This window comes from Passer domesticus, chromosome 4, assembly GCF_036417665.1.
Source record: "Passer domesticus isolate bPasDom1 chromosome 4, bPasDom1.hap1, whole genome shotgun sequence".
Classification (NCBI taxonomy): Eukaryota; Metazoa; Chordata; class Aves; order Passeriformes; family Passeridae; genus Passer; species Passer domesticus.
In genome coordinates, this window is record NC_087477.1 from 30057380 (window position 1) to 30084446 (window position 27067).

The window sequence follows — 27067 nt, forward strand, 5'->3', positions numbered from 1 at the left end:
AGTATTTAAAAAATCATGACTTCTTTTTTATGACTACACATACCCCATGCCTCTTCCTAAGGTAGCAAACCAAACATCTGGTTTTTTAGGCTCAATGATGCTTGGATCATGATCAAAGGGAAAGGTTGCCAATTAACTCCCATGATCACCCCACCATGTGTGTTTGATGCCATATTTTTTCCATCTGATTTATTTCATCTAAGCTTGATATTAAATCCCTTACCAAATTCAGATTAGCCATGGCTTTCCAATTGCTCTGACAACACATCAAAGCTCCAGAGGACCCAGAAGATTGAATTAGCCACTGTCTGAGTCTTCACTGCTGCTCTTACAGACATGTATCTGTGTAAGCAACAAAGGGAATAAGTGATATCTCTGGTCTGAAACTTTCAGAAAAGTTAAATGGGTATAAGGTAAGACTAAGCTAAATTTAAACAAGAACTATTATTCAGAGTGAGCCATATACAATAAAGCGTGCTTGTATTCCTTATAGAAAAAATTACTAGAAAATAAATAGCAACAAATAATTGGAATAATTTTAGTACATATTTCATCAAAATAGGTTGCATTGTGTTACTAAAAGAAATATGTTTGCTATTTGTATTAAAATAGCTTTAGAAATGGAGGAAGGAGCAACAAGGCACTGTAAAAAACTCACACTGTACTCTCACTGCTTATTGCAATTATTAGTTACCTTCTCAGGGCTAAGGGACAAATTCTTCAAGTCTGTCTCAGGAAGCTAAGACACTGCCAGGAGCATGCAGTAGTGAGGAAAACTGAAGGTGGTGCTTGGGAGAAAGAGGGTAACAGTTTGTTTAGAAAGAGGGGGAAAAAAGATAAAAAAGACTGTGAATTTAGTCTTTAGGGCTCAAAAGACTTTGTGTACAAGACTGCCTTGATCTCGTTGTCCAGGTAGAAGAGCTGTACCTCATCTCCAAGGCTGAGAGTTTTTTGTTTTTAAGAGGCTGTATGTGTCCCTCACACCTCAGTGAGCAGTCTAAATCAGAGATAAATGAGCTGGATTTTGTCCCATGCCATTGCATTACAACAGTGACAATGACCAGTAGGTTGGGCAGGGCTTTGCTGTCACTTTCTGGGGCAACTCCCTGCACGTCCTCTGGAATCAGATGCCATAATGTCTGTATAACTACATCTAATCTATTTTGTGGGAGGAGGTGCAAAATCTTGGGGCTGGCAGTTGGAATTAGGATTCTGTCCCCAAGGGTTGTTCAGAAGTCAAGGAAGACTTTGGACCTGTGCCATGCATTTTTTTTTTTTTTTTTTTTTGGTTTCTCCTTCAAACACATCTGCCACTTCCTGGTGAGAAAATTCAGAATTTTTCCATTTGGGAGACTGTGGGGAGTAATTTCAGAGATGAAGCTCAGGCTCAAAACAGGAAGAAAAGCATAAAGGAGGGAGCTGTGATTTGTTGAAAGGACTAGTCAAGATGTGGGGATGAAGAAATCCTTTGGGACCTTGAGTAGGAGCTATGCAGGATGGGAAGAAATATCTGTAGCAGCAGAGTGGGTTTTATTGACTGTTCCTTACAAAGCCAATTGTGTAAAATAGTAAAGCATGATACAGTGGCACTGGAAGGGCATTTCTTAAAAAGGAAGAAAAAATTCCTTGTTTGAAAAGAAAGGTCAGAAGAGAATAATATAAAATACAGAGTCAAATGTGGTCACTCTCACACAATGGTCTGATGGAGGAAGACTCTCCACTGTGAGACGTAGTGCCTGTGTTAGGTAATAGTTATGCTGCTTCAGGAGGTGACTGAGGCCAGAGTTTGGACCCATGTTTTGCTCTCATCTTGTCTTTAAGATGTGCTGTGTGGCCAGGTATGAAGGCTTTGTGAAGAGGCAGGAGGTGCTCTGCATTGTGGATGGGACAAGGAGAGACAGTTTTCTATGGCAACAAGAGGAAATATTCCTGGCAGCTGGCTAGTACTGCCCTAAACTTAAACCATTTGCAGGGGCCTTGCAATATGAAACCTGAGGTCTACTCCACTCAGGTATGTTTAAGTGCATGTGTGAAGCTAAGTATGTAAATTAAGCCTTTTGTTTTCAGTGTTTAATGAATCCAAGAATGTTTATTGTCTACATCCTTTGAAGTCTTGGCAATACTGCCATGGTTGCTGTTAAACTTAGGTGTGTGTGTGTAGGAGGAAGGGCAAACTCTGAAACAGGAGAATATCATTTTTCAGCAGCTGATTGGCCAGCCATGGCCAATAATATGCCAGTACTTAGTTTAAAAAAAAAAATTCCAAAACACTCACAACTACACAACTTCAAAACCAGACTTATGATACCTGTCAGCATCCAAAATATGAGTCTGATGTAGGAATGTTCAGCAAAGATGCTCAGGAATTTATGTACTCACATCTCTAGCACTTGGAGTTTAGTTTTTCCCAAATGTGCCTACTCAATGCCAGCAAAACTGTTTTAGTTCCTTTCCTTGAAAAAGATATTTAAACAAAAAGGCTTTTTCTCTGTACTGAGATCACGTTCAGCTGTACAGATGGTTTTGGTTTTGTTGTAGCACACTCTTACCTATATCACTAGCTTCCTTTCTAAAATATTCCTTCCTTTCCCCTGCTTTATTTATATTAGCTTTTGGGTAACCTGAATCTCAAGATTTTCTCTTAATAGTAAGTGTCTCCAGACAGTTTATCTTTGGGCAAAACAACATTCATAGGCAGATCATAAAGTTTTCTTCCAGATAAGTGTTGGAAATCTTCTTCTGTTTAATGGTGAAATGGGCTTTGTTTCTTTTAAATACTTTTTGGGTCAGAACAATTTTTTCTTTACAGTGGAGTGCTAAAATGAGCCAGAATAGAGCCAGTATCATCTGCTGACCCCCCTTCAAAACATAGGAGAGAAAACACTCTGCTGCTTCTGCCAGTGAACCTGGCAAAGCTTCTTTACCTAAAACATAATTTCCATGAAGATCAATAGTCCTGATTAAATGAATTCAAAAAGAGAAAAGTCACAGTGTTGTCTGGAATGTCTGCTGCTTACTGGTTCTTGCCATTAGAAATCTTGTACTCCACTCTTAGCTGACCTCCTCCAGCTTTGATTTTAACCAGGAGTGTTCTTAAGGCTTTGTCTTTGAAATAAGAAAAAAAGAATTTGGTTGCTCAAATGCCATCTGCAGTCTTTCAACAAAAAGAGGCCATTCAGAGCAGCTGAAAAGCAGCACTGAAATGGTAACTGAGGTATGAACCCCAGTTCTACCTGCTTCCCCCAAGTTTTCACATAGGCTGGGAAGGACAGGAATCCATGGGAAGACTTTCAGAAGCAGAAGTGGTGAGAGTTTTAAGTTGCTTTTGGTTATTCCCTTTGCCATTTTCAACCCTGCATCTGAGCAGGCAGAAAGGGGAGGGCAGCTGAGGAAAATGGGATGGGAGAGGCACAAAAATGAGGCTGAGCACTCAAAAGTGTTGGAATTGGCCCTCATAGCCAGACTATTTTCCCATGATGCATGTCTGAAGTTGATAGTAGAGTTGGTTACAGAAATACAGATACTTAGAGCTCAATTTTCAAAATCAGGTTTTTAATTCAGCAATTAAACACCTGCACACTGATTATTCAGAAAGCCTGTCAGCACTTACCTCTTACAGTGGGTGTCAAGTGCCAATTTTAGGTCTAAGTGCAGATGTAGGTGCATGAACAGAGGGTTTCAAGATTGGAAACCGGGCTCTTAACAACAACAGGTTCATCTGCCTGTGACTCCTCTGAACTGAGTAGCAAAATCAGCTGAGCTTAAAGGGGGAGAAGGCTGAGAATAAGGAGCACAATCCAGCTAATAATAGCTGCTGTTATGAAGCTGTCCAAAGATGACTTGCTGCCCAACAAGGAAAGTACTGTTCTGTGGAACAGGGCAGCAGGCTCTTCAACTCCACATCCACATTTTCTTGCTTTGCTTCCTTTTAGTTTCTAAACTGTTTTTCAGTGCCTTGCCCTGCAGACTGAGCACACAATTTATTTAATCTATTTAGTGGAGTACAGCACCTTCAGAACCCAGAGAGACTGGCTGCTGTTTGACATCCTTCTCCCATGGGTAGGGGTAGTGTGCTAAGGGGCACCAGTGTACCCTACCTGCCACAGGAGTGAACAAAAAGCCTGAGTGCTGGAGTCTGAAGGAACAGAGGAAAAGAGTGTAATGAAAGAGAGGATGCAAAATGAGACATTGAAGGTAGCAGGGCAAACACAGCTCCTGTCATCAGGTTTCTTCCTGATCTGGGGACAGATGGCCTATCATTCCTAGCTTGTGCTTCAAGATCCCCTGGGAGCTGTGATCAAGTATTTCCTTTAAATCCAGGCTAACACACTGATAGTGTGAGCCACATATATCACAGATTTGAGGTATGGATTTCTGCTTTGTTCAAAGTAAACCCAGAAAGAAAGGCAGCCTTGTCAGCCTTGTGCTAATATCTGCTGGGGTATTTCTTGTGCAAAGGAAAGGAATCAGCTTCAGGTTGTGAAAGAGGGAGCTCAATTTCTTCATATACCCAGCCAGAAGCTGACTGAGAAAAAGAAGCAATATTTCCAGTGTGCAAGGCTCAGAGCAGGGACAAAATGCCATGAATATATTTGTGCAGGACTTTCTAGAGGAGACAAAAGAAAACACACCAAATGAAGGAGCTCAAGCTGGTATAAAGAGCCTTGCAAATGCCAGTAAATGGAGATAGAGCCTTTCCTTAAAAAGTTTAGTTCTTTGAAAATAAAACCCCCTTCTCAACCAGAGCAGGACTGCTCATTATGATTAACAAAAGGCTGAGGTGTGCATCTGAAAAGGCAAATTTACTGTGGCCTTGAAGGAGGTAGAGGAAGTGCCTGTCAGTGCATTCTCAAAAGTAAAAGTGACTGGACCCTAACCTTTTGCTCCCTGTGGGTGGGAGAAGGATGGCAAGAGCTAATGTTCTTCCCACTATTAAAAGAAGTAATGCTGCCTCCCATGTAATTGTAACAGGCTGAAATGGCATTTTAGAAAGATGCCTGAGTTGGCCCTGGCCTCAGGAGAGCATTATAGTTCAGTGGTGCTGTGTTAGGAAGACAGGAAGGTCATGAAGAAAATGCTGCTTGGGTGCCATGGGCAGCTGCAGCTCCTGCAGCACAGAAGCTGCCACCTCTCCTAAGGATGGCAAAGGTGAAGGGTCCTGTAGGGTTCAGATTTAGAGCATTAATAGCTGATAGTCTTCAGTTTGCCATCAACATTTATCGAAGTAATTCCTAACCAGTCTACACCAGAGCCAGCAGACCTTTGTTTTTATTTGCTCCTTTTCTCTCTTGCAGTGTGGGGTAAGTTAAACAGAAGGACCTCTTCTCCTCTGCTGTTCACTTGTTTACTCTTTCCTACCCCCTTGTCTGCTCCTTGCCTCTGTTGTGAGTCTTGGCACTACCTGTTTGGAAGAAGAGTGCATGAAATGGACAACAGCTGCCCAGAGCTGCTGGGACCTCAAATCCTTTTCTCAGCAAATAAATGAGGAGCAACCACACCCAGCAGGATTGGTGAAAAGAGGTTAATGATTATTATCAGTGTCTTAGAAATGTCAAATGATGCTGTCAATAGTAGAGCCCCAATGTGCCTGATACTCCTGTGTATCTGTTGTGGAACACTGCCTCTATTCAGAGAAAGCAGGAAAGAGTCGGAGAGGGGATTAATTATCTTACAATGAATCACTGCAGGATTAGAACATTTGTTTCTATTTACACTTGGGTATTCTTTCTCCAAACTGCAAAACTTATTCTAGAAAAAGCACCAGCTCCTTGTCTTGTGTCATGCTGGTATTGCTGAACTTTGAGTAGATGCCCTCTCATTTGAGATTGTTGGTGCAACAAAGCTTTACTGATTTAGTTGCTGGGAATTAAAAAAAAAAAAAAGCCCCCAGTTATTAGGCTGCTTGTTAAATCCCACCATAGCTAAATAACATCTGGCTTTCTATAAATACAGCAAGCCAGTCATTAACAGTGGGACTATTCACTGTTTACAGAGCTGCATTTGAAGAGAACCAAAATGCAAAGTATTTGCTGAAAACTGCACAGCATCTGTCTGCAATAGACTTTTGATAAACCCTGTCTTACATTCCCATCATCTTCATATTCTACTATTTGGATATTTTGTGTATAACTTGCTGTCTTTTTTTTCCAGAGTCACAGACATGTTGCTGCTACAAGCACCATGAGGGTTTCTAAAGTGCATAGAAACTTCTTGTGTTCAGAACTACAACCTTGGACCCCTGCTTCTATTTAGATATGTGCAGAGAGTTCATCAGAACCAATCAGCGTTTTATCCAGGTAAAGCCTTTTGCTAGATCGGGCAAAATAAACACAAGTTGTGCATTACATTAGGGGATTTGTTAGCATCATCTTAGTTGTGATCACACTGCAAAGCCCAGCCTCACAGCTGTGTGTTGAAAAACCAGAGGAGGTGTGCAGAAGTTAAGGATCTCCATCCACTGAGGCTAGACATCTTTATAATCCACAGTTATATAATCCATGCTGCACAGTTAATCCACTGACACTGCAGTCCCTCCAGGATTGGGCTGCACAGACAGACCATTGCAAATAGGTACATTAAACCAGACTTCTTTGCACATGCTGTAAGTTATGAAGCCTGCTTTTCATTGCCTTTTCCTGTGCAGATATGCTGATGCTTAATAAAACTCATTAGACATTTTCCCAGGGGCTAAGGAGAGAGGAATTTTTCCCTACCTGCAACCCAGCTCTGTCACACATGTCTAGGAGCTAAAAGTGTGTGAGAGATCCATTTGCTGTGTGTAGCTAAAAATTACCAGAGAGGTTAAAAACCCTTGGGTAGACAGGCAAGGGTATGCACAGTGAGATACCATAATGATTCCTTTCAGGGAAAAATCAGACTGGAAGGGGATGTTTGCAGCCAATGATAGAAGTGCCTGGTACCGAGGCACTGGCCCTGTGTGGTGAATCTACACTGGTTTTTCTCTCAGTGGGGCTGCTGCATTAATGATATTTCCCAGCAGGATGCTCCAAGGAGGTGACACTGGAGGGCTAGAGCAATCATTTTTTGCTGTGAGAAAGGCCCGATAGCTGGCAAGGCTCTCAGCTGCTTTTGCAAAGGTACATTCACCCACATCAGGATGCACAGGCTCCAGCATGTGTTGTAACTATGTTCAGAAAAATCTGCTTCTTTTTCATTGTGAATAGACATGGGCATGGATTCTTGCACCTTTTCCTGCCTGCTTCATGCTTCCTTCCAGTCTGGCCTCCTCTGCTATAGTATTGGCAGCAGTCTCCTGGGGAGGAAGCCTTTCTGAAGGAGAACAAGTTGTTTTGCAATGCACCAGAAAATGAATGAGTTTGAGCTCTGCAGTACCCATTTTGAGCTTGAATTTTAATTTTAATTTTTTGGTATCATACTGCCATCCATGGCTTCTAAGTGCCTTCCACATGATAACAATTAGAAATTCTAACTAGTAATTTTATGGAGTCTGTTAGATAAATATCCTTCAGGACTGTGCCATAGGGCTGTAGTTTTCAGTATCACAATGGCAGTGCAAGGCACAAAATGCCTCTTTTGTGGAAGCTGCTGGTGATGCATTTTCTGATGTTATGGACTGTACATTTGGGGGAACTGGAAAGAATATGATCATGAAGTGTTTCCTGGATGGTCCTGTGGCAGCATTCCCAGTCTATGCACAAACACGCCCCAGTACATTTAGCCTGAACATATTTTTGGGCTTTTACGAAAAAGATGCTTAGAAAAATCTCCTCAGCAGAAATACAAAAAAAATTCTAAAGGAAAAATAACAAGTTATATCCATTCACAAAACCTGCACAACAGAGCTCCTGAGTGCAGAATATTCATGGGGTGAGAACTATAGGAAGATGCCATACTTTGCTTTTTTGCCTGGGACAAAAAAGTGCATAACCTAGTGCAATGGGTAAAGCAAGCAAGTAAGTACATCCTTCTGCTTTGTGTCAGCCCAACAACAACAACAAAAAACAAACAAACAAAAAAACCCACAAAAAAACCCTAAAACAAAACCAAAAAAAGAAAACAAAAAAAAGAAAACAAACAAACAAAAAAAAAAGTGGAACCACTCTGAGTGACCCTGGTCAGAGATAGCTTGATTTATTTTTTAACCTATGTTTACCCTTGGCTGTATGATGGATCATAAACCTGCTGAGATCTGTGTAGAAAATGTGACCACGACCCAAGATCCTGTGGGCTGTGCTCTCCTCTAGCACTGTGTTCAAGAAGGCAAATGTGGGGGGCTGAACACTTTGAAACTCAGCTCAGTAACTGCAAGTGCTGTGGAATATGCACTGTTTAAATATTGTCAGTAAACCAAGGAAAGCTGTCAGAAATTGACGCAACTTTTGATGTGCAAAACAGGAATGGTAGAGGTTATTGCAGTTTTATGCAATATGGAAGGAAGAGATATTTAAAATTAAACAGGAAATTGGCATATAGTGATAACAAAGTAAGTGAAGATGTTTATGATGAGATCCCTTCAGCCTGTGGGGCTCTGTACATGAAACATGTGAGCAAAATTTTTTGTCGAAACCTTCATGCCATGTGCTTAGCCCTGAGAGAAAGAGACATGAAATTAGAAAAGAGGCAAGGACGAACAATCTGGACTTGAGATGTACTCTGTCATTATCTTTAAGTAAGGGAAGAATATAAGCACAAGAGGAGTATTTAGGGCTGTAAGAGACCTTCATACACCATCTGTAGTCTGATCTTCAACCTAACAGAGTTTGTGGAGACCTTGGTGTTGAGTATTTCTTATGGTTTTTAGAAACCATTGAAGGATTTAAGTAGCTCAGGTCTCACCGGAAGAGAATGATAGCCTGAGGCTGAGATGTAAAAGTGCTGAGAGAGCCAAAGCCACAGCCCCAGGGCCGTCACCTCCACCAGAAAAAGCCCAGTGCTAAAATCAAAGCAGCGGTGAAATGCGCTCCTCTCCATGCCAGACGAGAGAGCTCCCCAGAGCACTTGCCTGCTAAATCCCCTGAAACCACAGCTGTGTTATTCCTTTCATAGAGATTGGTGGGACATTCTCAGCCCCAGCTCATTTAAATCTTTGGCTGAGGTATTAGCACAGAGCAGAAGGGAATGAAATAAAGTGTGCAGGGGATAGAAATGCACACCGGGTCTCCTGCTGGCTCCTAAGGTGAAATCCCAGTGTTGACCAGTTTATTGTGGCCAGCTGAGGTGTAGAAGTTGCACAAACTTGCAGGGCAAGACAAAAACTTCTCTTTTTTTTTCTGGGAGTTTTCTCCCTTCCATAAAGCTTGCTACTGCTGTGTCACCCTCTAAAGAGACTTAGCCACTCCATGGGAACGTGCATCTGCAAGCCCTTCTGGCTATATAATTATCTACACATAACTAATCTGGGATAAAACTGACTCAAAGTTGGACATTTTCCAGCTTAATAAATTTCTTTAAAGCAGGGAAGCCCAAAAACATAACCAGTAATATATTGCAGGAAATAGTCTTCAGTTTTAATTTAAAATATTTTACTGCTGTCATAAGCTTTAGAATGGCTTTTTTAAAGTGTATTTTATCTGGTCTTTCTATGATATAAACTCTTAATTAGTCATAATCAATGGAAATTTGGAGAAATGTGCACCACCATCTAAAGCAAGAGTTGCACTGCTGACCTATGTCAGCCTTAGGGAGCAGATGACAGTGGATGGTAAATGCAGGTCTTGTAATACAAAATAGCAAGTTAACTGATTAGTAATTATTATTGCAAATAAAATGTACCCTGAAATTGGTACTTTACTGTGTTAATAAATTTTTGTGTAGCTTTTCTCTGTAAGTATTATAGCCTTGCCATGTTGAGATGTTTTCCAGCCATAAACAAGGAGGCTGAACATGACAGTGGTCCCACCCTAGAAGGAGGAGGGTTCTGTCCCCCACAATAAATTCCCCTAATGAAACCCATCTCCAGTGCTTCATTTCTCACATAAACGCTGCAATGCCAAGTTGGTACTAAACTGGTAGGACTGCACCACATTAATGGCGTGTGAGCCCAAACTGCCAGAGAAAATACTTTATTGAAATTCAGGAGACCTTGGACCTGGCCAAAACACTGGGAACCATCTAACCTAATATGAGCCATCTAATAGTACTCTACCCCATGGGCCTTTAGGGTCACCATGTGATTGATGCAAAGTTCAAGGCACCTCTAAGAGCAATTGTTGTACAGCCAAAGGTATGGTGTGTGTCCACAGGGGCACAATTTGGGCCTGGACAGAGATGGTTTGTTTGGGTGGTAACACCACCAAACTGTGTTACCCACAGTGTTACTGTGACTGGCCCATTCAAGTCTGTCTTTTCTTGTTTGCTGACATGTTCTTTATCTTCAACAGCATTCCGAGGTTGTCTATCCATAGTAATTTTCATGCAATGGACAGACTCATTTTGGGCCAAATATTGAGGAAAAAATGCTTGAAGGAGAATGAGAAGGTAGTCATATTATTTTTCTACAGATATGTGCCTCATGAAAACCCTCTGATCCTCCTTCAGAAAACCAGGATCTTGCTAAGATATACTCTAGCTTAAACCACAAGCCCCTAGAGTGTGAATATGTATTTAAAACAGATTTTTGGAGGAAAATGAGCCATTATTCCATTTTCATTTTTTCCATTTTTTTCTGCAAAGAAAAAAATGTGGGACCGATGTTATGCACTGCATAAACAAGGGATGGAGGGCAAAGACTGAAATCGGGTGTGAAGGCACCTGTCCAACATCATGGAACAAGACACAGCAGAGGCACAGGGAAAATTCCACTGTGGGGGTGGAAGGGAGAAAATGAGACTTGAAGGAAACTCAATGAAAAAATACACCCTCTACCATTTTCTTTTTCTTTCTTTTTTTCTTAAACCTAAATCTACCTGGCATAGTGTTAAGCGCTATTCCAAATGAGTGTTGTTATAAATAGTGCTCTGCAATGCAGCCTTCACATATGACTGTGTCAGCCTGCCGACAGCAAAGTGTGTCTCCATTTATAACTTCACTTTCTTACCTTGGTTCGTCACCCTGATTTGCCACTATTACCTGGGAGCTGACAGCTTCCAATTACAGTCACATTTGCATTTCCAACAGGAAGCATCAGGGTCTGGGTTTTAAAGGTTTGATCTATTCTTTCCTGATCAAGTGTTCTCTCTGAAGTCCATTCAACAACTTGTTTCTGAGATTGTCATCTTTTTCACAGAGGTGTTTTGAACTGTAGTGAACCGTGTGGATCCAATGTAGTGCTTACTAGAAATCTCATACACCATTACTGAAGATTTCAGGTGTTACTTTGAAAGTTTTCTGCATTTGTACAAATAAAATGACCTATCAATTTGGATCAAAGTTTTTTTTTATAGATTTCTGCAGGTATAAGCTGCTGAATTGCTCATTTAAAGTGGCTCAGTGAGTGACACATTGATGTGAAGACAGATTTGGAAAGAAGTCATGGAGAAATCAAGGCTGGTGAGTGAGGTAAATTGAAGGAGAGTGCGTGGGAGCTGCTGCTGCTCAGGAGACAAGTACAAAGCTTGACCTGCCCTTCCTTTGATGTCCAGACACCGCAGGACTTGAGACCAGGAAGCCAGATCTTCCAGCTCCCTGTTCCTAAATTCAATCTTTCTGCCCTTTTAACTGGCTTCTGAATAGGAATGAATAAGTGAGGAGTAATGTCACTGACAGAGAACAATTCCCCAAAGGGGCTAAGCACTGCAGGCTCTAGGGAAGCTGGTGAAGCATCTTGGAAGTGCTCTGGAGAAAAAAGATGCCTCTGGGGAGAACATTTGTGGGATCATTTGTATGGCTGAAGATGTATCTCATACCTGATCAGCTTTGCTGTTGTCTGATCACTGTGTCACCCTTTATGGCCCCAGGACATCAACCAAGTAGGGTAGGTCCAAAGTAGGAACTGTGCATCTGAATGATTGATTTTTTTCTTTTTCAAAGAGCTAAGTAGAAGCTGAAGCTAAAGGAGAAACCAAGGGACACCTAGATCCTGGCAAGGAACATGTCAAAAAAGCAGTCTGAAATTTGTAGCTAGCTCAACAGAAATCCTGCTGGCAGTGGAGATGAGAGAAACAGACCCAATTTTCCTTTCAAATATGTGACAGTGGGTAGAAATTAAGTCTCTTCCATGTTACTTCTCCTCTCAGCTTCTGATGATGCCTGCTGACAACAGATGCCACAGTTAGAAGGACACAGTCCAGGAAGGAAGGCTGGTGCATCTGCCACCTCCTGGTTTGTGTCTTTTGTTCAAGCTGCAGCCATCCCTTCTCTTTGTATTTAGTGGCCTCTAACAGACCACTGCCCCTCTACTCTGTGCAAGCAGGAGACAAAAGCAGCTCTGAAATAAATGCCTTCTCCTCAGAAAAGGGCTACTTGGGAGTGCTGCTCTCATCCTGACCTGAATGGAGAATCCTTAAAAAGAAGGACTGGGAGAAGTTGCACTGGCCATGTCAGGGACAGCCTGGAGTTGCTGCTGAATCTTGCTTTTGTACCTTCATTTTCCCTTTTAGCAGTAGGTTTTAAAAGTGACATCACCTTACATCCTTCACCCATTATTTAGTGCTTTACAAGATTAAATAGAATCTCTTTGGGTACTTAAACAGGGACAAGGCACAGGAAACTGTATAGCTTTCTATCCTGCTGGGATCTGAAAGTAAATAAGATTTGCTTTTTAATCACAGAGTCATCTTTAAAACACAGTATAAAGGGCAATTCTCTCCTCTTTCCAAAGAAATTAATTTTGTGGTGTAAGAAATTGAGAAGGAAGCAGGAATGGACTGGTGAGACTGTGTGGGCCAGAAGTCATATGCTTCAAGCACCTCCCTAGTGTAGTTAATACAGTTTGATTAAAATTAGCTTGGTTTTTTGTTACACTAGTTATCATGCAGTATTGCTCCCAGCTCTGAGAACCCACCCTTCTGGGTGCAGGAGGAGCTCCAGAAGCAATTCTCCAGTCCTGTGATCAGTTATTCCCAAGTGAGGTGGGCCAAGGCAGCAGTCACAGCGTAACTGCAGGATGGATTTCAGCATGGGCAGGGTGATGTCAGAATGCCACAGGGCCATTGCCCTGCTGCAATCCCTGAAATGGCATGGGCATGTGCTAGAAAGGACCCAAGACACTGCTTTTCAATGGGCAGGGAAGATTAGTCTGGTCTGATTGATCTCCAAAGTGAAACACAGGGAGAGAAGTGAAGGTGCCTGCCTTGGGGCTTTGGATCCCTAAGAGAGAAGAAAAGGGTCTGCAGAGAGTGGGACCAACCCACCTCTGTGTGTTGTTCCTGAGAAGAGTATTTTCCTCCACAATGATGCTGGGGCTGTTACAGGCTGCACCACACACACATCTGCTGTTTCCCATCTAAATATCATGCAGCATGGGTGAATACCAAGCAGAGACACCTGTTCCTGCACTTCAGTTGATAATTTTCCTAATTATATGACATTTGTTTGTGGGTCAAAACATACTAAAACAACCACTTAGTGGAAAGCTGGTTAGAGGTGTGTGACTCACTAATAAAATGGCTGTGCACTTAGTACCTGTCAGAAGAGCCCAAAGCACCTACTGGATTTTGAGCCTGATTTTCTTTTCCCTTTCAATTCAGGAATGTAATTTTCCCAATGCAATTCAGTAATGACCCCTATCAGTGATTGCCCATGTATAGGCACACACATAAAGGCTAAGAGGAGGAATGTCCTTAAAAATGGATGGGGAGATTAATTGTGTGTGAAATGCCCTAGACAACTTGGGTCACCCTATTTGGAGTTGTACAGTGCCACAGGCTGCAAAAAACATGGAATAATGAGTGTATATCCTGGGACTTCCTAGGACATTGCTGCCCAGTACTTGAATCTGTCTACATGTATGAGAGGGAAAAGAGTTTACCAGTTTGGTGATAGGATGAGGGGCATCACATAAGGAAAAAGCAAAGCAGTTTGGAAGCTGCATTACTTAGAGGGATGAGGTATTGAGCCTTTCTCTCTGAAGTTCTTGAAAGCTGTAAAATGCAATCAAATGTGCAGAACTGGGAGAGATAAAACACCACAAGTGTGTGTGAAAGAACAGTTTCCTGAGGCACCTTTGGTCTTGCCCACACACAATGAATTGCTGTCCTTTCCAAGAGAGGCAATGGGGCAGAGAGTGCAAACAGGGAGGGAGGAACACACATCTTGCAGAAGGGATTTATTATCCACTTTGGAGGTGGGGATACACACAGCTCTGGGAAGCTTTCATTATGTGCTTTTGTCATGATTTCTACATGTGCTTCCAACCATGTTGCTGAGTTTCCTGTTGTGCCAAGGTGTTTGTGTTTCCTTACAGCCCTTTATGAATCATGTCTGTGCTATGCAGGTTTTATGTTTTGAAGAGCCAAGAGATCTAATGAGACCTATTCCTGTCTCTGGCATACTGCGATTATTTATTGGAAGAGAAGCAGTCAGGTATGAAATGAATGAATTTCATAAGCAACTTGTTTTAAACATGTTCTTTCAATTCTTTTTCCCTTGAGACTTCCCACCATCCTGCGCCTGCTTTCCCCACTTGATCCGTTGTGAGAGAATTGATTTCCAAAGAAAAAAATCCCATTTTGAAATACTTTTCTGAAATCATAACTGACTGCAGGGAGACAATTTAATAGGGGGAGATGAAACTGGGACACTGGAGATAAGAAGTTAATAGGGGATTTAGTCATATACACAAAACAGCACTAGACAGGTGGATGTAAAACAGCTCTTTGATTTCCTGCAGAGCTTGCGGTGGTGAACAACATGTTCTCTGAACATCAGCAAGGATACTTCTGTGACCATCCCAAATGTAAGTGGCCACTGCAGGTTATAAGATCTAGAAAGCTGGAGCTGGAGAGAAATTATGCTTGTATATTCATGCCACTCAACTGTAGAGAACCCCACTATGTTGAAGCCCACGAGGTCAATGTCAGAGGAAGATAAAAGGTATGAAACATGTAATTATTTCACAGTAGAATTCTAGAATTGCTACCCTGCTATCTTCTTTATAAAGTACTGCTGGAAATAAACTTTTAGATGATGTTTTTTTGAGGGCACCATCAGTATTATTGCAAGAGTCTGCAAGCACAACATGAGTGTTCATACTGAAAGCACAGTGTTGCATGTTTTAAACAGCAGCATTGAGGACGCAAAATATCTGTAGAATTAAAAAGTGAGATGGAGCCCCTCTAAATCCCTTGTTTTTGCATAGAGAAAAAGTCCAGCATTTCCCTAGTTTGCAGAGTTTTAGTATGGTTTCTTATCCTGGATGGCTTGGAAATAGCAGGAACTATTCCAGGTTATCCCAGAACTCGCATGGTCCCAGATAATTGCTCCAGGATTTCAATGTCATTAAAACACAGCAGCACATTCTTTGTGTCCCACTGTTTGTGTCCAAATCCAAGATGGCAGGATAAAAAAAATAAAATAGAGCAAGTGGAGAGGAAGCCCTTCAAATCTGTAAATTAGTAAGAATTACTTCTGGATGGTAGATGACTGTTAATGTCCAAATTCACCCAGTTGTTTAAGTGTCTAGCTCCCATCAGTTTAAATATACCTGATGGCCTACACTTTTGTTTCTTTTTTTTGTGCTTGGTCCTTTTTTTTGTATGGATTTCTCACCTGTGCAAGGAAGGAGTGATTTACATTACGGGGTGATGTGAGGATAAATATCAAAACTGTCAGACTTGGTTAGGGCACTGGAAAGGACAGCAAGCTCACTGCACATCAACAATATGTGAGCTATCAAGCTGATTTTGGGGCAGAACTGTAAGGATCTAATCTGTGCAAGATGAGGAAAATAATTTGGATCAAGTTACTGCTCATCTGCTGTTCAGAGCTCAGCCCAAATATTAAAGTATGTACTCAAATGTGAGGAAGATTCTGTTAATTTTACCTTAGAGGTTAACATTTCTCCTATGGCTTCTCTTCACAGAACTGACCTTACTGGCTCAGTGCCATAACATGCGAGTTTACAGGTACCATCAAAATGCAAAACTCATGAACATTGCAGCTGCTTTGCACCTCTGACAGCCAAACCAAGCACAAAATCAGTGTAGACTTGCTCCATGTGTGTCACTGAAGTCCTTCTACAGGTGGCACCATCAATCTAATTAGAAAAATCTTCCAGTCTTCCTTTGCCTCCTTCAGGGCCATATAAAGAAGAGGCACCAGCAGAAGCCTTCAGCTGTTACAAGCAGTGCTTTTGTAGCTCCAGCTGTTTTCAATACCCATTGATTAGATCTTCCCTCCTGCTGAGGCCGGGCACTCACCCATTTCTTCACACTGCACCCAGGGCTCTGCAGCAGCCTTCAGAGACTCTGTGTGAGCCAGTGCCCAGCACAGTCAACGTGAGAGCGGCTGTGATGGAATTTTCCTATGTTGCAATATACTTTTGTAAGTATGTTCTTTCTCTTTTTCTCAGGAAGCAGAGGTTGGTGGGGGTTTTTGAGTACTTTCACAGGTTCTGGGTGTTTCTGTTTTTTTCAAAGCATGATACATTGGCTTCTGTTAAGGCTGTTTTATTGGCGTCACTGGACCTTTGAATCAGGTATGACAAATTCTCCATGATGCAAAACCAAGTTGCACTGGGACAGGGAATAAGATTATATTTACTACTCTAGGCTTTGTGTCTCTTTCTCCACTAGCTTTATTTCATTGACCTCTGCACAGCTGCTCTTGATGCCTTCCCCTGTAGAAAGAGAATTACTCTCTCCCTTGAGCTCTGCAATGCCTAAGAGATTCAGAAGCTAACTGGAAATTTTCAATATCAATTATACCTTTACTGCTGAAATACAGCTGCCTCTGAATAGTCATGGGTTTTTTACTGCTAATAGGAAAAGAATCTCTCACAGTTGTTAATTAACACTGCTCCAGATTTATCATTATTTCAACAGGATAGCCTCGGGATGGATTTAACCCCTTGCTCTTCTGGAAGCAGTTTAAATGACTTAGTGTTATTCAAGAGCACAGGATGAATTGTTGACTGGGATGTTTCAAAGGATTGAACTGCTGGTGGAGCCTGCTGCCCTGATGCCACTGAAATCCAGTAGGATTTTGGTGTGGCTCGTCCGAAGAGTTTGGTATGGCTCATCCCTGAGGTCAGACTCTGATTATTGCAGTAATGGGCAGCAATTACCAGGCTCCTTGTAAGTTGCAGAGGTCTGTCATCACAGAGTTCTGATTGCCCAGAGCGAGAATGAATTGCATTTCTTGACCCATTAGTGATCTCTAATTTTATGTGAGGTATTGCTTCTTAATTCACTTATTGAGGTTAATATTGAAAAGCTTTGCTTATGTAGAATGCTCTTCTTCTTATCATTTGCAATTAAAAATGGTGCAGTAGGGAGAAATGAAAGATCAATGAAGCCTCTCTTATCTTTTTAGTATCCACCTTGTGAGGTGAATTTCTATTCTCTTAGAAGGCCACAATGTTGGGTTCATTCTGAAGATGGATGTTTTTGGGACTGCTTGGCAACTTTCCACCACTTGTATGTCAGACTTGATCACTAATTCCTGCCTCTGTCAAAGGTTAATAGAGGACTGTTATGTGTGTAATCATGTCTCGCTGAGGAAAGGGGTCAAATAGGTTTATAAGGATGAATTTCTATTGATTGCCAGGAGTATTTAAAATAATTGGACTCAAGCAATCAGATTAGCCAGTTATGGTTATGAGATGGGTCTATATGGGGTAATGTACATGCTTGACATAGATTACAACTGATCCAGCTTCATTTGTCTTAACATGCTGAATTTTGACTCATTTTCTTATTAAAGCTGGGACTAATTAGAATAAGTTTTATGTATCAGTACATAAAATCAGCTAGAAATTAATAAAATAGTATTTCTCTCTAGAGAATACGTAGGGAAGTGGGCCTTCACTTATAAATGAGGGAATAAACTGGGTGTAACAAGCATTAATCAGGTCAGCATATGATAAAAAGAGTGCATATCTCAGAGATACCCACAGAAGATGCCTCATTCTTCTGTCCTTGTAACTATTTGCCAGAGGGTAAAAGAAAAAAAAACAAACCCAAAACCCACAAACAAAAAAAAATCCCACAGGAATTATGAACCTGTGTCAGAGAAACACAGTGCAAAAATAGCTTTACCACTTGGAGAGTGGAGACTGGCAGTCATATCCACCACAGGCACCCCTTAAAAACCCACCTCTCCCTTAAGGATTCCTACATGTCTCTTTAGACTTTTAGAAATGCTACAAGTGCAGACAGGAGGTAGGAAGACCCAAAGTTTAGGGGTTCTGCTAGCCAGGGGGCTGCTTTTACACTGTAGGAAGGAAACTTAAATATGTGGTTCCAAAATATTGATGTCTTGACTGATTCAGACAACCCAAAATGTGTTATTTTTAAAATCATGCCCTGTTTTCTGATTCTGGGAGGACCAACTTGTTGTTTTAAACATGAGCTATTCATGACTTCAAATTTCAATATAAAACTGTTCTGTTGCTGCTGGGAGACATTCAGGGTTACAGTGCTGAGGAAGCAAGCACTTCTTGCTCTGCCTTCATAAACAACACAGAAATTAATTTTTCTAAGGCTTTCAGGCAAGCAGTTGAGTTATTAACAAATCTGTTTCTTTTTTAATTGTCCTTAAGGACTTCAAGTTTCCCCTACTTTATAGGTTACACAGGGAAGCATTTACACTTGTACACTTCTGATAAGCTGTAGCCACTGCTGTGTAGTACAAAATGAATGCACGCCTGTGCCATAACCCAAGACATCACAAACTGGAAAATCTTCTGTTAGTTAAATTAAGGAAATGATAAGGCAAACTATGAGGCATTTGGAAAAATTTTTAAAGCCAAAACAAAAGTCCAGTGACTTTTGTCCCGTCTTGAAAACTGGAAGAACTGTCCTACAGGGTGAGAAAATAGGTCCACCTGACCCACCATCCCAATTAAAAAGGAAATGGGAGAAGAAGATGAAGAACCAGACTTGAACATAGTGATATCTTCCCAGCTAGTACTCTAAGAGTTAAGACCAAAGAAGTTCTCCAGTTAAATAGCCATAATTTGATGGTAGCCAGTGCTATATAAAAAAAGCTGGGTTGTTGTCATGATTGTATCAAGGATTTACTTTCATTACTGAGTAAAGTTTACTTGAAAAAAAAATAAAAGATAGGAAAAGCTCACAAACCTGGCTGAGAGCCAGGCTCCAAGTTCATTGCTATCAAAATAAAGACACTGTGAAACAAAGTGGACTTTTGAGTCAGGAAAGGGGAAGAACAAGCTTACTGTTGTATTATTAAATTGGCATTACCATAATCAGTCCCGCTAGTATAATTTGGAGGTGAAGAGTTCACTTTTTCCTGCCATCCCAGCACTTCTTTTCATAGTTCAGGCCCACAGAGTTAATTGTAGCATGCCATCCTTTCAAATGCATGGCTCATCAGAGGCACGTGTGGCAACCACAGGCTGCCAGCACCGGGTAGGATATTCTGCATCAGGCACTGAAAAGGTTAAGGCTGTTGACACTTTAACATTATTAATTAGGTTCTAAAAACCTTGTAGGTCATTATGCTGGAAAGCATAGGTGGAAAGTTTCTATATCTATTATCACGGTTGTTTCAAGATTCAGAAAGTTATTTTCACAGGCAGAAACGCCTTTTTTAAGTGAAAGTTTTCATGCTGCAATAACTGGGATATCTGTGAAAAGGTCTCAGCAATGTCCAGAATTTCTACAAGCACAGCCCCAATTATCATCAGCCCCATGCTTGCCCACAGAAACATTGTAAAAGCTACAATGGAATAGGGAAAATCACACTTTAAAAAATTTGATTCAGTCTCCTGTCTGAGCCTTGAAAAATGTTTTACCAACTTTTGCAGACTACCCTGTTCACACAGTAAAGTTTTAAGTGCTGTTTATACAAGTGGGTGAATAAATTAGAGGGGGAGGGATCTCCCCATCCTCTGGCAGATCCTCTTTATTCCTTTTCAACCCTGCTGGCCATGTGTTGCTGGGAAGAGCTGAAAATCTTTGCTGGTAATTTTTCAGTGAAAACAGTTGTCTTGCACAAGATCTCAAGTTTTTTGTCCGGGAAACAATTGAGGTCATACCTGCAGGGGCAATTAAGAATTGATTTTCAAATCTCCCACAAGCAGGGGCTTGCCAGCCCTCGTTAACATGGCTTTTTGCAGCTCTGGGTTTCAGGGTGGCTGGTTTGCCCCATGCTCCTCCCCGTCCTTGTGTTGTCTTTGGAGCTAATGAGGGAGAGAGGCTGCAGAGTTGCAGGGCTCAGGTCCACAAGTCAGCCACAGGCACCTTGCAGTGCCCTTTGCAGGGCATTAAGGCAGCCCTGGGGGAGAAGATGAGCTGTGCACAAACTGGTTCCTGGAAGACCCTCACTGAAGAGCCTGGGATGTGATCTGGAGCTGTGCTGAAGGGGACACCTGGCTGGGAGGCCAGGTGAGCTGAAGCTTTGCTTTAATGCTGTGGTTCTCTCTGTGTGTGCAGAGGTGCCTCTGGCGAGCACCTCTTAGGTTGGGCTGGCAAGGCAGTGTTTTTTTGGTTAAACAAGACCCCTCTACTCCTTTCATGGAGTGGCTAATCAAGGAAGCATAGAGCTAAATGGCCATTGAACTGTGTAGGACCATGACACATTTTCCTATGATTTGTGTTAAGAGAGTTGTGATTTAAAATCATGCCATGGCCACTTGTTTTATTCCTTCAGGGCTGGTCAAAGGTATATTCTCCAGAAGCCAATTTTGCTAGGATAAGCTACTTTTGCCTAAGGACAATCTCAGCTGAAGTTACTGTGTCACATATTTGAGGGAATTTTAAGAAAAAGAGTATGGAAAGCAGGGGAAGAGGGGGCACTTCATGAATTTTTAAGAAAAAAAAAAAAATCTTATTTTCCTCTTTGGAAAAAAAAAAGAAGGTTTAAAAAAAGGAGAAAATTGAAATTTATTCTGAAACTTATCCCATCAAAAGGCCTTGGTTCCTCTGAAATACCCACAGTGCTTTAATATGGGTGTGCATTAGCCCTCATTCCTTGTGCTGATGCTCATAGCACCTATTGTAAGGCAGGACCTCTGCCTGCCCAGTGCTGCTCAAAAACAGAATAAAAGGATAGTCTCTGCTGCAAGGAGTTTAAATCCCACACTCTTATTCTTAATCTTTCTTGGTATTTTGAGTCCTGCAACAGATTTTGTGACACGGGTGCTGTCAGCTTGCTGCTGTTGAGAGGTCTCTGCAGCAGGCAGGCTTTCCTTCACAATGCTGTATTAATTGCTATTATGTTTTGCTTTCTGGTTGTGGCATGTCAGTAATCTGCTACTTACAAATGTCTGCTCCCTAGGGAGAAAATAACTCACATGTATTTTTTGGAACCAATCCTGCTTCAATACTTAGGAAATGCGTTTGGTAATAATATTGGCTGTAATCCTCCTGAGAGAAATTAATTATAAACATGTAGCAAGGCAATCAGGAAGCTGCTCTTGCTGTGACATTGAGCAAAGAACACCAAAGCAAGCAGAAAGGTTGGATTGAATTAAAACCGAAGCATGTCCTGTTCCCGTGAGTCAGGTGGGATACAACTCTGTGTTTAGGAGCCCCTGGTGAGCTGGTTTGGACAAAATAAGGAATTGTAGCATGATGTTGTTATAACATAAGTGCTGGTGTGCCAGTCCAAAGGCAGAGACTGCTTCTGGCAAGGTGGTGGATGCTGGTTTTGAGTTAGGATGCAGATGTGTGCCTGAGTGCCTGTGCCTGCTCATGAGGAAAAAATCTTGTGTGTAATGAGTGAAAAACACCTTGAGGGTTAAAATTGTGTCATAATCACTAATGTGTTGTTGCACTGCCTCTAGTGTACGGCTGCCTCCTTGCTCTTGTCTTTCCATTCAGCCCTGGAACCTCACAGATCTCCATCCATTCCTGCCATCTGCTCTTTGCTTTTCTCCTCAAGCTTTGCTCCCTTAGGTAGTTGAAGGGCTGAGTTTGTTTTGTCTCCTTTTGGCCTTCTTCACCTAGCATTTCCCAGCACTGTAATACCAACTTATTCACCAATAAAACGCAAATGAATGTGGTTTTCTTGAAGAAGTTTTGCATGAGGGCAAAGGGAAAAAAAAATCTGCTTTTATCCCTGTTTCTTTATTTTGCTTGGGTTTTTTATAAGCAGCCAGGACCTGTTCAGGTGCCCAGAATATAAGAAGTCTGTTCATATATATTGGATTAATGGGCTGAGCATGAGGGAGGTGGTTAAAAGTACAGGAGAAATGCAGTTTATCCCATGACACACATTCACCCTACCCCCAGCCACCCAAGCACAAATTATAGATCTGTGTTAAACAGCTCCACTGTTTAACTTCTCACAGGGACACTTTATAGCCTGAAAAAGTGAGAGATACAAGAGTCACTTGAAAGTATAGGGAGGAAATCAAAGCAGCAGCTCTGTGGTAGAGTGGTTTGTTCACCCTGCAAAACCCCTGCTGCCCAGTGGGCAAGGCTGGGGGCATGGCAGCTCCAGAAAGCTTTGGCTCTACCCCTACATAGCTGTAAATATTTTCTGAACTCACCAAATCTCTTTGAAATGGCTGTAATCTTCACCTTCAGGTAGTTACTGCAACTGACCTATGTTGCCTTCTGCATCATATAAGCCCTCAAAAACTTTCAGTTCTGCTTTTATTGGTGACCAGGTTGTTTTTATAGAGGCTGTCCAGCCATTCTTGCCCTCAGTCTTTATACAGGTCTCCTTTCTATCTCACCTCTGGGCAATTACATATGTTATTTTAAAATAACCTTTTTAGATCTGAAGTATGTAGGAGAGAAAAAAAACAGTTCAAAGGGAAGCAAAGAATACCAAAATCAAGATATTGCCACTGCCTTTCAAGAAATGACAACATTGCCATTTTTTCTCTATACTTCTGAGAGATTAAAACTGAAAGCACTGATGATGCAAAGATTTGCCTGCATTTAGCTTTCTTAAGTAGTCACATCAACATAATTTGGATCGCTTCCACTCAGTGTATTTGTGTTGCTTTTAAATAGATCATTGTCCTTTAGAAAAATCATCCCATCTTGCATAGTTCATTCTTCCAGCTATCTGTTTAGGAGGTCCTATTTTTCCTTTGAAATATGTTGTGAAATGAAAATTCAAGGCTGAAATCCTTCAAGAAATGTAATTTGCTATGGTTGAATGGCCAGCTTCTAATAAGATGACTCCTTTCATGTCTGAGGTCACCAACTTGGTAACATATGCTGTCCCTGATCTCCAGAAAGTGCCTAATGATCATGCTCCTCAGAGGCTGGAAAAAAACCCCACGGTCTCTGTTGAAGGCACAAGAGTATAAAACTTGACACTGGTGTTGCAAGGTGCTGGTCTTCACCTTTTAAATTAGCAGAGTCCATGGATTACCAGGTCTCCCTGAAGGTCTGACATTGTCTGCCCTTTTCTATTTAAAAAGGCCTGGATACAAAGAAATCCTCTACATGGCTGCACGCTCCTTTGCTTTAGCTCCAAGTAACAGCACAGGGCTGAAGGCCACCAGGCAGGCTGGGCTGACAGGCATCTGGCATGCAAACGGGGAGGCAACGCTGCCAGAAGGGAGAACCAGAACATGCCAGGATGCTGGTGGGTTCATTATTATTAGTTTTGTATCCCCATGAGCCTGCTTCCCATGAATACTTGATAAAGCCCGAGAAGGTCACTGCAGCTTGTTTACTCTCCATATGGCACTTCTGCATGTCCCTGCTCCGTGTGTGTGTGCATGGGATTTTTATCCTTTAGCCCATGGCACTCATCCAGATCCCCCTTTTTCCTTACCTGATTAATTCATGGGCAGGGGAATAAAAGGACAAGCTCTTTATTATTCATCACAGGTGAAAAGCTGTATGTACTCTGAGCAAACCTGAGGGGAAGCTTTCCTGTGTTTCCTGTTTGTGTGTGTATGCATCATTATGGAAGCCAATTACCCAGGAATGGGTCTCTGAACACCCTGGATGGACTGTTTACACTTCAGTGGGTTTTGCCAGTTTAGGCACATGAGTTGAGTTAGGCTGGCAACCCCCTCAAGGAGAAGTAAGCTTATTCAGCAGGGAGTAACTAGCCAGTAGAGATTAAAGAGGTTGCCTGGATGGAGTGTGTTCAGCTTGCAAAGGGAGTTTTGCAGGGATAATTGCCTCTGTGTTTGCTTTTGGCTGGAAAAAACTGGCTGTGCTCAAGTTTCCTATTTCTCTGTGCCATGCAAACCAAGCTGAGACAGCTTTACTAAAGTGTGCATGAGGCCAGCAGCTCTGGGCTGTGGTCTAGGGAGGACAAAAGCTGGGGACTTGGGACGTGGCAGCTCTCAGAGGTTACCTGCCTTGGTGCAAAGTGGGCAGAAAGAGCCATGCCCCTGCAGTGCCCTTGCTCCAGCCAAGGGTGTGGTGAAGCAGTTATTGTCCCTGTGGGATGGATTTGTGTTGCCAGTGAGGCTGATGGGGTAACACAGCTCCTCCTCTGACAGCACTTGTGGGTTTGATGGGCTTAAGAGAAGGGGCTTGGATTTTGCAGTCTTGCTCAGTCTTTGGCCATGGCTTGACAGAACTTCATACACATTAAGTAATTTCCATTACTGATAAGAAAAAAAATGTTTTGTTATTCCTAATATAAGTGAGGAAACTGAGATAGTGTGATGATTCACACCAGAAAAATGAGTCACTGTTCTGTCATTAAAACTCCCTGTCTTTTGATGCAGCTGCAACACAAAATTAATGGAAACCATTTCAGAATTTTCTTGTCCTATCAGAGATTAACATCTTGAGGACCTCTGGAATACCAGGTCCTGCCATGTATCAAATGTTCCCTGGTTCCTCATGATGCCAGCCTTGTTCTTTGCCTCCCATTGGTTACCTTCACAGAGTAATGAAGGCAAAAAGTCTTTTTGCTGTCTTGGGAGATGTGATCCAGAGTTGATCAAGTGGCTGATATCTACCTAGACTGGCTGGTAAATCTGTCTGTGTTAAAAGTTAGGCTTCTGTACTTTAGCTTAGAGGAGAGCAGGTGAGAGCTTTCCTCTTTAAACCATATGTAACCACATCTGCATCTCTTCTAAAAGTTTTGGCACATGGTTTTTGGAGAAACATGATGCTTGGCACACTGCAATGGGCATGCAAGAAATGTCACTGCAACCAATACCCACTACTGCCATGAATAACATTGGGAGGTGCAGAGATGAGAGAAACCATTTTGTGATTACAGCTGTTTTTCTTTCCCCTTCATCAGGTGTGTAAGGCAGAAGACACTGGGTATGGGCTCTTAATAAACTGTGATAGTTTTAATAAATTTAAACATGCTCAGTAGATTTCCCATAAGGGAATTACTCACAAGGAATGAAGATGATTAATGTGAGAATTTAGCTGGACAAAACAGATGGTGCAGCAAAGCGTTTCATGTGTTTCAAAACTGCTCTTATTTGGTGCTAATGAAGAGACTGCAGTCTCCTTGTGTGTTAACTCTCCACTGATTCTGCAGCATCTTTTTGATCCCTGTTTCCCTCCCTTACTCCCTCTCACTAGTGCTGTCCCCAGTCCATGATAGCTACTGTATGATAACCAGCCAAATAAAAAATAGCTTTTAATGATTACAGTGATCCACAGGTGTCCAGAACATGAGACTCACCTTGTCTTTGCTAAACTGGCTTTAGCACTGGGCCAAAACCCCTATCAAGCTGCCTTTTTCCTAAACGCACATTGGTAGAGGCATGTGCTGTCAGGGTTGTTTCCAGTTAATAGAGTCTCACAGATGTGACTTGCCTTCAGTCACCCTTGCCTGGCAGGACTCCAGTGATGCAGGAGCATCAGTGGGATGGGGACCAGCATGTCTGTGACACATCTGTGTGAGACAGTTGCAAGGGGTGGATGGGGACAACAGCTGCTCTATAAAATCAAGCTTCCCTGGATGCCTGAGATGGTCTTTGCGCTTTATCCCCTGTATTAAACCCTTTCTTCCTGTGTCAATACTAGTCTTGTTATCACTTTCCAACTGATCTGGCTTGTGCCTATGCCTGCTGTCTAAAAGAAGAGCAGTGATGGCCCCTCGGGTCAGCCCTAAATTCCCTGCCAGCTCCTACAATTGACTCCCAGTTTGTCCCAAGTATCTCTGCCCAGCCCTGGCATGGAGATTGATGTTGCCCTGTGCAATCACAGGCCAAAGTAATCCCACCACTCCCTTCTCCTGCCATGGGGAATCCTGGTTATCCCCTTCCGCAACTGTCCAAATTGGAGCAAAGCTGAAAGGAAAAGACAGCACCAGCAGGATCTCTCCTGCTTCCCAAAAAATGGCACCATGAGAAGACCTGTGTGGTGGGGCTAAAAAGGCAACTTGAAGGGAGGAGTCCCCTCCCAGTGGATTTGGCTGGTCAAGGTGACCTTTGGCTCTCCACATCATTGACCTGACGCAATCTAGATGATACAAACCAGCATTTATTGATTTTTTGTGTATGTGGGGTGCTCAGATCTGCTTGGCAGATGCTCTGGTCTCTAGGCAGGGAGTAAAGAATTTAGCTGGTTTCAATGGGAATCAAGAGAGCAGCAAGAAGTAAGTGCCTTTGAAAAATCCTACTTTCAGTTTACTTTTTAGTGCTAACAGAGAAAAGATGTACCTCCCGTGTCAGCTAGAGTTTTGTAAAAGATGAGAAATGATACCAAGATCAGATCTTGGGTTTTAAGAAGGCTTGAAGTTGTTTTCTTTCTTTCCATATAATCATTCATTGCCAGTTGTCCACACTGGAGAGCAATGAATTAATTTTTTCCTCAAAGTTCATGCTTTAATACTGAACTAAATAAAAAACCAATTAACTACCAGATGACTGTGACAAGGCTAGGATTTTTTTTCTGACCAATATTTGAACACTAGAAAAAGTTGTTGGAGAAAAGAATTATTCAATTCCAAAGTGTCCTCGTTTCTAGTATTTAATTAAGTGATGTTCTAAATGATAGCACATCTTTACAGCAGAATAGGGCAAGGGAAAAAAAGCTTTCTTCCACTCACTGCCATGAATATCTCTGCTAATTAGAAGAACAGTACTTTTATGCAACAAGTATTATCTTGTTTTGTAGAAACTCTT

General features: G+C 41.9%; 1 long non-coding RNA gene across 30 annotated transcripts in view; it reads left to right on the forward strand.

Annotated features, from left to right (window-relative positions):
- LOC135298831 (uncharacterized) overlaps window positions 1–27067 on the forward strand; it is a 69265-nt gene that overhangs the window by 13238 nt on the left and 28960 nt on the right. For 20 of the 30 annotated variants that reach the window (XR_010360868.1, XR_010360870.1, XR_010360891.1 and 17 more), the window contains 7 exons: window positions 233–413; window positions 1822–2011; window positions 5295–5520; window positions 6151–6296; window positions 11364–11469; window positions 14750–14815; window positions 15941–16401. This is a non-coding gene — a long non-coding RNA (uncharacterized LOC135298831). Of the gene's footprint in view, window positions 1–232; window positions 414–1821; window positions 2012–5294; window positions 5521–6150; window positions 6297–11350; window positions 11470–14749; window positions 14816–15940; window positions 16402–27067 lie in introns of all 30 variants that reach the window. The other 10 variants (XR_010360886.1, XR_010360874.1, XR_010360876.1 and 7 more) reach the window with 4 other exon arrangements.